Consider the following 12,051-nt stretch of genomic DNA (forward strand, 5'->3'; position numbering starts at 1 on the left):
CTAGTTTTTATGACATTATACAATATAAAAATACAATATATTTGAACATAATTTTGAACTTTTAAATATGAGTAATTATACTACAGAAAATACACATAAAAATGGTCTCCTATCACTTTAAAATATGAAGTTAAAACATCACAAATAATGACCTAAAATCTATAGATCAGAAAATGAAGATATTTTCATTGTATATTCATAGTATATTCATGTAGTCAATAAATTTTGTCCCTTTTTAAAAATTTATTCTTAAATTTCTATTTTGGGGAGGAGGAGAAAATCATCTTTATTTTTTTTAAGATTTTATTTATTTATTTGACAGATAGGAGAGAGAGAGATCACAAGTAGGCAGAGAGGCAGGCAGAGAGAGAAGGGGAAGCAGGCTCCCCACTGAGCAGAGAGCCCGATGCATGCATGGCTTAATCCCAGGATCCCAAAATCATGACCTGAGCCAAAGGCAGAGGCTTAACCCACTGAGCCACCCAGGTGCCCCAAAATCATCTTTATTTACTTATTTTAACAAATGTACCAAAGAATCATGCAATCCTGCCAGCATTGGATGCAATCTTGGGCCATAGATCTACACACTCCTTTGCAACTCGTTCTGTGATAGCAGGGCCTTTCATTTCACCTTTATTGCTTACCATCACTCCCATGTTATCTTCAAAATAAACACACTATCTTCCTGCAGTATTCTTTCATTGTGGAATTACCACTGCTGGATGTGCCTTCTTTCTGGGCTCTGGTTTGCCTTTCTTCACTGTGGCCGTCACCATAGCACCCACACTAGCACCAGTAAGTCTGCTCAGTCATCCCTTGATCCCCTTCACCAAGATAATAAACAGATTTTTGGCTCCTATGTTGTCAACACAGTTGATCACAGGTCCTATTGGTAGACCCAGGGAAATCCAGAATTTTGCATTGGAGAACCCACCATATCCTTGCTCAGACATCTTGAACATAGGAAAGGGATAGAAAAAATAAACTGTACTTTTTAAATAAATGCGTTAATCATTGAAGTAAAATTGAAGACCACATCTTTGTAGTAACTATTTTTGTCTTTTTAAGTCTGTCATAAAATCTGAATAAATGCATGTTGTTTATTTTATAACTTAGAGCAAACACATATGATTCTTTTTTTGCAGTTACTTGAAACCTTTAGGTAAAAAGTGTTGCAAACTGCTATTTATCAATCAATATCATGACTTCTTTAATATTAAGATTAATCAAGAGATCAGAGGAACTTAAAATGGAAAGGATCTCAGAAATTCTTTTTTAAGTTATTTTCCTATATTGATAAGCATACTATTTAATTCCATCCCCTATTTCACCCACCACTCACCTTTCCTCTGTTCACCACCACATATGGCAGATTTAAAAATAAATGGAAGCTACAGAGGGTAAATTGTTTTCTTTAAAAACTCAGAGACATGTATGGCAGATTCCACTAAACATGCTACCTAAGGCACATGGACATACACACAGAATACCAACCACACACAGAGACAAATGTGTTAAAAAGATAATTAGTGAAATTGGGGGAGCAAATCCTTATAAGGAGCTAAAAGGAAAAGAGCCAGTCTGAATTGTAGCTAGAAGGTTACAAAGAATTTGCAAATAAGATATCTTTTGAGAATTAAACAGGAAGATCATGGCATAATCATCCTGGACAGGGATAGACAATCTATCTTAGAAAGACAAAGTTTCTCTCAGAAGAGCAAACCTTGAATGAATTGTGATTGCATGAATTCACACGTCCAACAAAATATCAATATCAATCAGAAGGAACGTAGGTTAAGCATGAAAAATAAAATAAGCAGAGTTCAATGTCAAATATAATCACTATCCATCCAAGGACAGCCCAAGGAAGTGGGTGACATAGGCCAAAGGCTTTTCCTGTCCAGTTGTAACAATACAGCTTCATCTAATCCTATCAACTATTTAAATCTTATAACTAATTCTCTTTTTTTGTGATTTCATATTCACCAAGCCATCTTCTAATTGAGCCGTGTTTTCTCACTGAAGCATCTGAGGAAGAGAATGACTACTCAGCCCGGGGACTTAAATAGTGTATATACTAACCTGGCCTGTTGTATTTCTGATTGTGAATGAACAGCCCCCTAGTTGGAAATTGACAATGCATGTAAATTTCCCAAAGAGAAAATATGTTGGCCATAGGACTCAAACGTCTAATACCTCAATGATTAAAGTTTATGCCACAAAATAGCACTTGATCAATATGAGCTGACACTGGATCCCGACCAACCAGGTTTTGGATCCTGCAAAAAATAAGACCGATTCTGAATCACCTCATAAATTCATGATCCAAGGAATTTTTTTTAAAAGATTTTATTTATTTATTTGACACAGAGAGAGAGAGAGAGATAGAGAGAGATCAAGATCACAAGTAGGCAGAGAGGCAGGCAGAGAGAGAGAGGGGGAAGCAGGCTCCCTGCCGAGCAGAGATCCCGATATGGGACTAGATCCCAGGACCCTGAGATCATGACCTGAGCTGAAGGCAGAGGCTTTAACCCGCTGAGCCACCCAGGTGCCCCCATGATCCAAGGAATTTGAAGTGAAACAGAGCTTGCTACAGTTTCCTCAGTTTACTACATCAATCATAGGGATTGTCTGTACTTTGAAATATCTAGAACTCACTTTAACAGGAATGATTCAATAAAGCGGGTATTGTGATTCACATTTGTTACATGAGAGAACTGAGGTGTAGTGGTTATATCACTTTTTCAAGCTGACACAGTTAATAAGTGGACCTAGAATTGGAACTGGGTCCTTGTAGTCAGGGCAAAACTCAAGTGATTACAAAGGTAGTAAGTAAATAAAGAAGGTATAATGAGGGGTTTCCTGGAACGCTTAATCTTTAAGTGTCTGCCTTTGGCTCAGGTCATGATCCCAGGGTCCTGGGATCCAGTGAGTGGGCTCCCTGCTCATCAGGAGGCCTGTGTCTTAATTTCTTGCTTCTTCTGCTTGAGTTTCCTCTCTCACTCTCTCTCTCTCTGATAAATAAATAAATAAATAAATAAAATCTTAAAAAAAAAAAAGAAGGTATAATGAGGACTACTTAAACCCATGTAAGTTGTAAACTTATAAGCATGTAGGTCCCCCAAAAATCAAATATTCTGATTTTATATGAAACTCTTGATTTTGAAATATTGTTATCTAACTTAAAAATAAGTTTCAGACACAATGAGATGGGTAAAACACTTATGCATAAGCTCATTTGGGCTTTGGGACACCAATCTGTGGCCTGTGAGCCCAAGTAAATACTTCTGTTATTTAGAGTCAGAAGGTTTTTCTAAATTCTGGAAAAAATAATTACTAGTCAGAAATTATATTCTCTGATGAGGACCTGGAGTGTTAATAGTCTATGCTTCTTAGTGCTGATCTTATGCATATGATTTAAAAGCAAAAACAAGTGTGATTTGGTTTTTTTTTGTAAAAAATTGTGAGACCATATCCTACCTCTTCTAAACAAGAGTTTTCAGATGTATCATAAAGCAACTAGAATTTTCCTAAAGAAGTAGTTACCTGATATTTCACAAGAACAAGTAACTGAAAATATTATTTGAAATTATAAAAACAAATAAGCCAAGACTGTGATGATTTGGAACTAAATTTTAGCACAGTAATTACCTATCAGACACAATCTGACATTAGAACATGGATAATTTGTGGTGTAGATAATTATATATGAGTAGACTGCTTTAAAAACTGTAAATCATTTTCATTTTAGTGTGGGCTTAATACTCTCACTATGTCTTTGATGTGTCTTTAATAATTCCAAAGTTAAAGAACTTCTGAACTTGGAGAAACCAACTGAAAACTAATTATATGGGATAAACAGCATTCAATGGACAATGACATCTTAGCCAAGACATGGTTCTGTCTAGGTGAAATACATTTTACGTGTGCATATTATTCTTGTTCTCTCTGAAACTTGCAAGAAGGAAAGTTATTTGTTTCCACTCATAAGGATGCATTAATACTCCACAATATATACTTAAAGGGATCTCTTTATACTGAGAGAGAGAGAGAGAGAAAAGTTTAAGACCATTATATCATAGCTTCTGTAGAAAGTATTATTTTATATTGTATGCCATCTACATAAGTTAAAAGTTTGAAACAGTTTAAAATAATTGTCTTCTTTAAAAGGAGAACATTCTCCAAATAACTAATTTGAAATAAAATGCTAATGTCAAAGGAGAATATATCAGTCAAAATGGTATAGAAATGACAAATATTATAGAAGTAAAAACTGCAAGTTATGTTTTCATAGTATCGAAGGTTATACAACCTAACCGTGAATCTGATTCTCCTCCTTCAAATGCAGATTTGTTCTCATGACGTGAAAAGAATAGTCTAATTTCAGTAGAAGACGGGCAGACCACCGCATTCTGCAGCAGTTTTCCTGTTGCATTTAGAGCCGCAGAGTGATGAGGAAACCCATAAGGTGGGTCAAAGCAAGTGAATAATTCTTAGTTGAGAAAACGATTGCCTTTTGACTATAGACTGGGTGATTTTTCTTCAGATCCCTACTTCTTAAGGGACCCCACCTAAGAGACAGTGTGAGCCCTACTGTGAACAAATGAGATAGCCATCTCTGGACCTACTCCACAGAGGCTTCAAGCAATATCAGAAACTGACCCAATGATGCCCTAGATATTGCACTTCTAAAAACAGGTCTTGAGATGCAGTGCCTTTTCTTTGATTGTTTAAAAACAGGGACTTCTTTTGTGTTCAAACACAGGAACTAAAATCACAAAGCACGTTACTACAAAAATGTGTAAAATCTATCTCATAAATACAAATTAAGCAAATCTTGCAGCTAAGATGTCTTTCTATTAATAATTTTCCTAATTAGAACCCCAGTGGTGCTAGTATTTTCTGGTCCAAAGATAATAATTAATTAAACTACTATCTTTTCTTCTTAACTTTATGTCATTAAGTTAATAGCTATTTATTAAGTACTTACTGTGTACCATTTACCTACAACAGAGCTAAGAACCGCCACTTCCAAAATAAGCTTTATCTGATATAGTCTACTGACAGGATGAATAGTGCTGGGAGGTATCAACAGGGGCCTCATCACCAGACTTCACCTAAATCATTCCTGAATGATGGCTATCTCTGCTGTCCTTAAAGATATCCTAGAGAAGTGCTCCCAATTCATTAACAAATTCTATTAAGGGGAAGTTCTCCCTAATAACCAGTGTCATCGCACAGCCCAAATCTGTTTTTTCTAATTTTGTTGCCGTTAAAATTGTAAATAGCTGCACTATTAACATGTCATAATTTAAAACACCTAAGTTTAACTATGTTTCCTGTTTCTTTCTTTTTCTTTTTGTTTAAAAGAAAGATGTATCCTTTTTATATCTAACACTAACCTATCACGCTTTCAGCATTGCTCTTACCTTATGTCTTGCTCCATTATTTATTTCTCTTTCTCCTATATGAGCAGGTCCTTCCTCCTAAGCATGTAAAGATGTTCACGTTTCTCTCATATTAAAAAAAAAGCCCAATTTATTCTTACCTCATCCCTTCTGTTTGTTAATTTCACTTCTTTCCATCCTTAGCCTGGTTATTTTGCTTTTCCTTCCATTCTCTCCTTAACTCTTTGTGAGCCGACTTTTCTTACCACTATACAGAAATTGCTCTTATAAAGATCACTACTAATAGCTTAACTGCAAAATCTAATTTCCACTTCTCATTCTCATATGAGAAGTAAGTATATTCAAGTAAGAGATACATAACACGATTGACCACTGCTAGCACTATTAAAATGCCTGCAGTTTAAGGCAATTTAATATATTCTTTTTTACATTTTAGTCTCTCTTAGGTTTTGTGACTACAGTCTCTCCTGGTTTAACTTTTCCCACTCATTCATTATACGATCATTTGTGGTTTCTCTTCTACCCACTCCTTAGATAGTGGTGTAACTCAGAGTCCTTAGCTTCTATCTCTTTGTTTCATGTATATTCTTTGCGGATGATCACATGCACAACAGCAGAGTCCCCTGCTACTTAGTTATAGAAAACACCAAATTCATACCCCAACCCAGACCCTTTTTTTTCCATTTTATTTATTTTTTCAGCGTAACAGTATTCATTCTTTTTGCACAACACCCAGTGCTCCATGAAAAACGTGCCCTCCCCATTACCCACCGCCTGTTCCCCCAACCTCCCACCCCTGACCCTTCAAAACCCTCAGGTTTCCCCAACCTCCCACCCCTGACCCTTCAAAACCCTCAGGTTGTTTTTCAGAGTCCATAGTCTCTTATGGTTCGCCTCGCCTCCCCAATGTCCATAGCCCACTCCCCCTCTCCCAATCCCACCTCCCCCCAGCAACCCCCAGTTTGTTTTGTGAGATTAAGAGTCATTTATGGTTTGTCTCCCTCCCAATCCCATCTTGTTTCATTTACTCTTCTCCTATCCCCCTACCCCCCCATGTTGCTTCTCCATGTCCTCATATCAGGGAGATCATATGATAGTTGTCTTTCTCCGATTGACTTATTTCACTAAGCATGATACGCTCTAGCTCCATCCACGTCGTCGCAAATGGCAAGATTTCATTTCTTTTGATGGCTGCATAGTATTCCATTGTGTATATATACCACATCTTCTTTATCCATTCATCTGTTGATGGACATCTAGGTTCTTTCCATAGTCTGGCTATTGTAGACATTGCTGCTATAAACATTCGGGTACACGTGCCCCTTCGGATCACTATGTTTGTATCTTTAGGGTAAACAATCCAATCAAGAAATGGGCAGAGGACATGAACAGACATTTCTGCAAAGAAGACATCCAGATGGCCAACAGACACATGAAAAAGTGCTCCACGTCACTCGGCATCAGGGAAATACAAATCAAAACCACAATGAGATATCACCTCACACCAGTCAGAATGGCTAAAATTAACAAGTCAGGAAATGACAGATGCTGGAGAGGATGTGGAGAAAGGGGAACCCTCCTCCACTGTTGGTGGGAATGCAAGCTGGTGCAACCACTCTGGAAAATAGCATGGAGGTTCCTCAAAATGTTGAAAATAGAACTATCCTATGACCCAGCAATTGCACTACTGGGTATTTACCCCAGACTCTTTTTTATTGCTCAAGCTCCATATGCCTCCTGGTGTCCTTAGCCAGCTGTATATGTGAATTTCATCCCTAGTTTTAATTGTAGGATCACCATCTCACATGTTCATCTGCAAAGATATGAGTCACTATTCTTTTCTCTCTTTCCCTTTACTTTCCATGTCTAATTAAATACGAGTTTTTGGTCCATGACTTATACTTCTCCATTAAACAGTCCCTAATCTCCAGTCTCAACATTACTACTTCATGCCCCAAAGGAACCACTTCTTTCATCTTCTGCTAGCTTCGTCTTCCTGTCTTGCTCCTTTTCAAGTCATTAACTAACTTGTTTTCAGAGGAATGCTTCTCAAACACAAAAACCACCACTTTGCTTCTACTTACACATTTTCATCTGTTCGCCAGTGCTTATACCAAGGAGAGTCCAAATTTCATATTTTGGCCCCTTCAATCACTAATCATCTTGTTCCCACCTGCTTTTTCAGTCCTCTGCCCTGCCGCTCACATCCTACAGTCCTCTACACCCAGATATACATACACATACAGGCACACATCCCACGCTTATCTGTATCAGGTAACTTTCAAGTCCCCAGTTAAAACATGCCTCTGGGCCTCTGCTGCCTGTGTCACAGCTCTGTCTGCCACTGAATTCAGACCTGCCGTGCTGGACAGTTCTCCACAAGCTCTGTCTTCTTGAACTACCCTTGGGGGAAACCCTCAACCAGTAGTGGGCAAAGTGGTGGATAAATTGTCTATTATCCTGACTTTTAGGGGAACAGCATGCACGCCTTCCCTTTATTTTCAGGAACACTGACAGACTGAGACGTTCTTGCTTAGGGCAAAGCTCAGAATGAAACTTGTATTGTTTTTACTCCTTTTCCTTTCTCACTGTGCTCTTCCCCTCAGTCCTGTTTACTGGGTTCACTCCCCCAAATAAATTGTGTGTATTCAAGACAGTATCTAAGGTTTTACTTCTGAGGAACCCAAACTAAGCCTCTGCCATGCATGAGCTTTTGGACATGTCATTACACTTTTCTAAAATCCCCGGTCTACATATAATTCACATGAAAAAGTTCCATATTCTCCGACATTATGGTTTTGTGAACATTTGCTTGGTAAATGTTATCAAATTTTTTGTTGTTGTTGTTGTAGGCATTTAATTTTATTTATTTTTTCAGTGTAACAGTATTCATTCTTTTTGCACAACACCCAGTGCTCCATGCAAAACATGCCCTCCCCATTACCCACCACCTGTTCCCCCAACCTCCCACCCCTGACCCTTCAAAACCCTCAGATTGCCCCAACCTCCCACCCCTGACCCTTCAAAACCCTCAGGTTGTTTTTCAGAGTCCATAGTCTCTTATGGTTCGCCTCCCCTCCCCAATGTCCATAGCCCGCTCCCCCTCTCCCAATCCCACCTCCCCCCAGCAACCCCCAGTTTGTTTTAAAATAATCACCATTTTTAAAAAATTACTATTTTTTTTCTTGTCATCAATAGGAACTGTTAGTTTATCATCATCTCTCCTGTTATAGACCGTGAATGGCTTGGGAGTTCAGATGAGGCTTAATTACCTATATATTCCAATGCCTAGCATAGTGACTTAGTACATAATGATATTGAATTGTTTATATTGAGCAAATAACATTTGTATTTTAATAATGATGACATGGACATGGACATTTGTATTTTAATAATGATGACATTTGATTGAAAGAGATGAGGCATTCTTGGGATATATTTCAGTGATATATCAAGAATTCCTTGAATTTTAAGAAACAATAATAATAAAACACAGCTAAAATGATCCTTAAATCTTTCTGGGCTAATATCTATGATATAAAAGGAGCAATATTATAAAGACCCCAAGAACTTAGAGGTTGGTGGTGGAGTTAGAAGGAGTGGTCAAATTGAAAGTCCTAGAGACTAAAGATCCAGGTGGATCTAACTGCCCTTTAAGTAGTATGTTCAGAAGCCATGAATCCTGAGTTGCCAGTGAGTATCTGCACATGAAATGAGAAGTTATAAATATAAGAGGAATTAACCATAAGCAAAGCACAGAATCAATTATGCACCCATAGGAATGAAGAAAAAGTTTGCTGGGATCATTGAACCTGAGAAGACAGCCAGATGATGAAAAATCAAAGCACACTGGAAGGAGAACAAAATTAGGAAAAGGCAAATTCTGAGTAAAGAGGTCTTAGAGCCACTTGGAAAAAGAAATAGAGTTTGAGTTATCTTCATTTTCTTGGAGACTCCAGCTACTTTGGAGAAGTAGCCCAGTTCGACCAGTGATACCCCTCCTTATTTTTCAAAGAGCTATTCCTAATGGGACTATGAGGGATGTATAAAATCATATTTCTATAAATTAGTGATAAATAATGAACATTTAAATATATTTGATACGTAACACAATTGAATGAATATATATATGTATATATTTGTAAGAATTATCTAATTAAGGGGTGTAAAGGTAATTCAACATCCAAACATACATTAACATAATATATCATGTCTTGGTTTTCTATTGCTATGTATTTTCACAGGGCCTGGGGATGATAACTTTGAGGGTTATTAATCAGCCTACCATGGTGCTCCTTCTGGTCCCAGAGGGAGCCATTCCACAGAAAATGTATTCACCATATCCTAAGGTCTTCAATATAATATTAATTCAAGTCTCAAATCTCACCTAGACTTATCTGCTCACAAGTACCAAATTTTATCATCTAAATTATTGAAATTAGCTATGAGTAAAGCTCTAGGGGTAATCCATCCTGAGGCAAAATTCCTCTCCATCTGTGCAGCTGTAAAACTAGAACATAAGTTAACTACTCCCCAAACACGGTGCTGGGACAGGTATAAGGAACAGTTATAGATATTCCCATTCAAAAATGAAGAAAATGACAGGACAAAATAAATCACCTGCCCAATAAAATTAAAATCCAATCAGGCAAACTTTAGTTTCAGGGCCTAGAAACAATCATCTGTGGCTTATTATAAACAGCAAGGAGAAAACAGTCCACACCTTCAAGACTCTGCTTGAAAATCTCAGCTAAATATTGAAGTTCATTGTTTACAAATTCTAGGTTTCATATAGCTTGTAAAGCATAATTCAGCTAAGCTTCTTGCCATTTTACAACAAGGATTCCTTGTCTCTAGTTTCCAAAAGCATGTTCTTGATTTCCTTTTGAGTCCTCATCTGAAGCTCCTTTAATACTTGTATTTCTGCCAATAATCTGTTTATGACTATTTAAGTATTCTCTAAGAAAACAGATTTTATTCTACTATGTTCCTCCCTTCCTTCCGAGTTCTCAGTGATGGCACCTTTAACACCGAGCTTATTCAAGACAATCTAGAATTTTTCTAATGTATTATTCATAATTCTTTCAGGCTTTGCCTACTGCCCAATTCCAAAAGCTACTGCCACATTTTTAGGTATTTGCTAGAGCAGTACGTCATTTCCAAGTACCAAGATCAGCATTAGTTTTCTATTGCTACTTAAGATAACATATATTCACAGGTTCTAGGAATAAGGTGTGGGCATCTGGACATATTTTGGGGGCCATTATTCAGTCTATCACACCGCATTAATAAAATAAAGACCAGAGTGCCTGGGTAGCTCAGTCGTTAAACAGATGCCTTCTGCTCAGGTCATGATCCCAAGATCCTGGGATCAAGCCGGCATTGGGCTCCCTGCTCAGTGGGGAGCCTGCTTCTCCCTTTCCTACTTCTCCTGCCTGTGTTCTCTCTCTCACTGTCTCTCTCTCTCTCTCTCTGTCAAATAAATAAATAAAAATCTTAAAAAAAAAGATGTTTAATAGAATAAAGACCAAAAAATCACAGGGCCATCTCAACAAATAAAACAACAAACAAAATTGACAGAATTCAATATGCATTTATAATGACCCTCAAAAAACTAGAACTAGAACTACAAAGGAACTGATAAAACACATCTGTGAAAAACCCACAGCTATCATCATCCTTAGTGTTGAAATATTGAATGCTTACTTTTTATGATTAAAAATAAAGCAAGAACGTCTGTTCTCACCACTTCTGTTCAATGATGTTTTGTAAGTTCTAGCCAGTGTAATAAGGCAAAATTTTTTTTCTAACTTAACACCATACAGAAATTAGAAAGGAAAAAGTAAAACTGTAATAACAGATGACATAATCCTATATACAGAAAAACCCAAGGAATATATACATACATGCACACACCGTTAGAACTAAAAAATGAGTTTAGTAAGGTTGCAGAATACAAGATCAAAATATAAAACTAAGTTGTATTTCAATATACTAAAAAAAAAAAAATCCAAAAGTGAAGTTATAAAAATAATTCTATTCAAACAGCATAAGAAATACAATTTAAAGGAAAAGTTAACAAAAGAAATAAAAGGAGTTGGACAAAGAAAAGTATGAAACATTGCTGAAATAAATAAAAGGAGATTTAAATAAAGGAAGAGAGATCTATAATGCTATCTTCTGTCTCCTTCAGAGAAATACCCACCACAGTGTTGACAGCCTCTACTGTCCTCTTGTACATAGAGATCCAATAATTCACACTGCTCTGCAGTTCTCTTCTGGGTGAAAAAAAAAAAACCAAACCCATTTTTTTAAGATTTATTTATGTATTTGAGAGAGAGAGAGAGGGAGAGACTGAGAAAGAAAGAGCATGAGAGTGGAGAAGGTCAGAGGGAGAAGCAGACTACCTGGGGAGTTGGGAGCCAGATACAGAACTCTATCATGGGACTCCGGGATCAGGACCCGAGCTGAAGGCAGTTGCATAACCAACTGAGCCACCCAGGCGCCTGAAAAAAAAAACCTATCTTGATCAGTACAACATAAATTATTGTAGACAGAATTATTCAGGAAGGAAAAGAGAAAGACAGGAAGATGATGGAAAGAAGAAAGGGAAGAAGGGGTTATTCTCTTTTAAAATTAAATA

General features: G+C 37.1%; 1 pseudogene; it reads right to left on the reverse strand.

Annotated features, from left to right (window-relative positions):
- Positions 1 to 536: 536 nt before the first annotated feature.
- LOC123942319 lies at positions 537 to 962 on the reverse strand (annotated as a pseudogene).
- Positions 963 to 12,051: the final 11,089 nt, after the last annotated feature.

The sequence above is a fragment of the Meles meles genome, chromosome 5, assembly GCF_922984935.1.
Source record: "Meles meles chromosome 5, mMelMel3.1 paternal haplotype, whole genome shotgun sequence".
NCBI classification, from domain to species: domain Eukaryota; kingdom Metazoa; phylum Chordata; class Mammalia; order Carnivora; family Mustelidae; genus Meles; species Meles meles.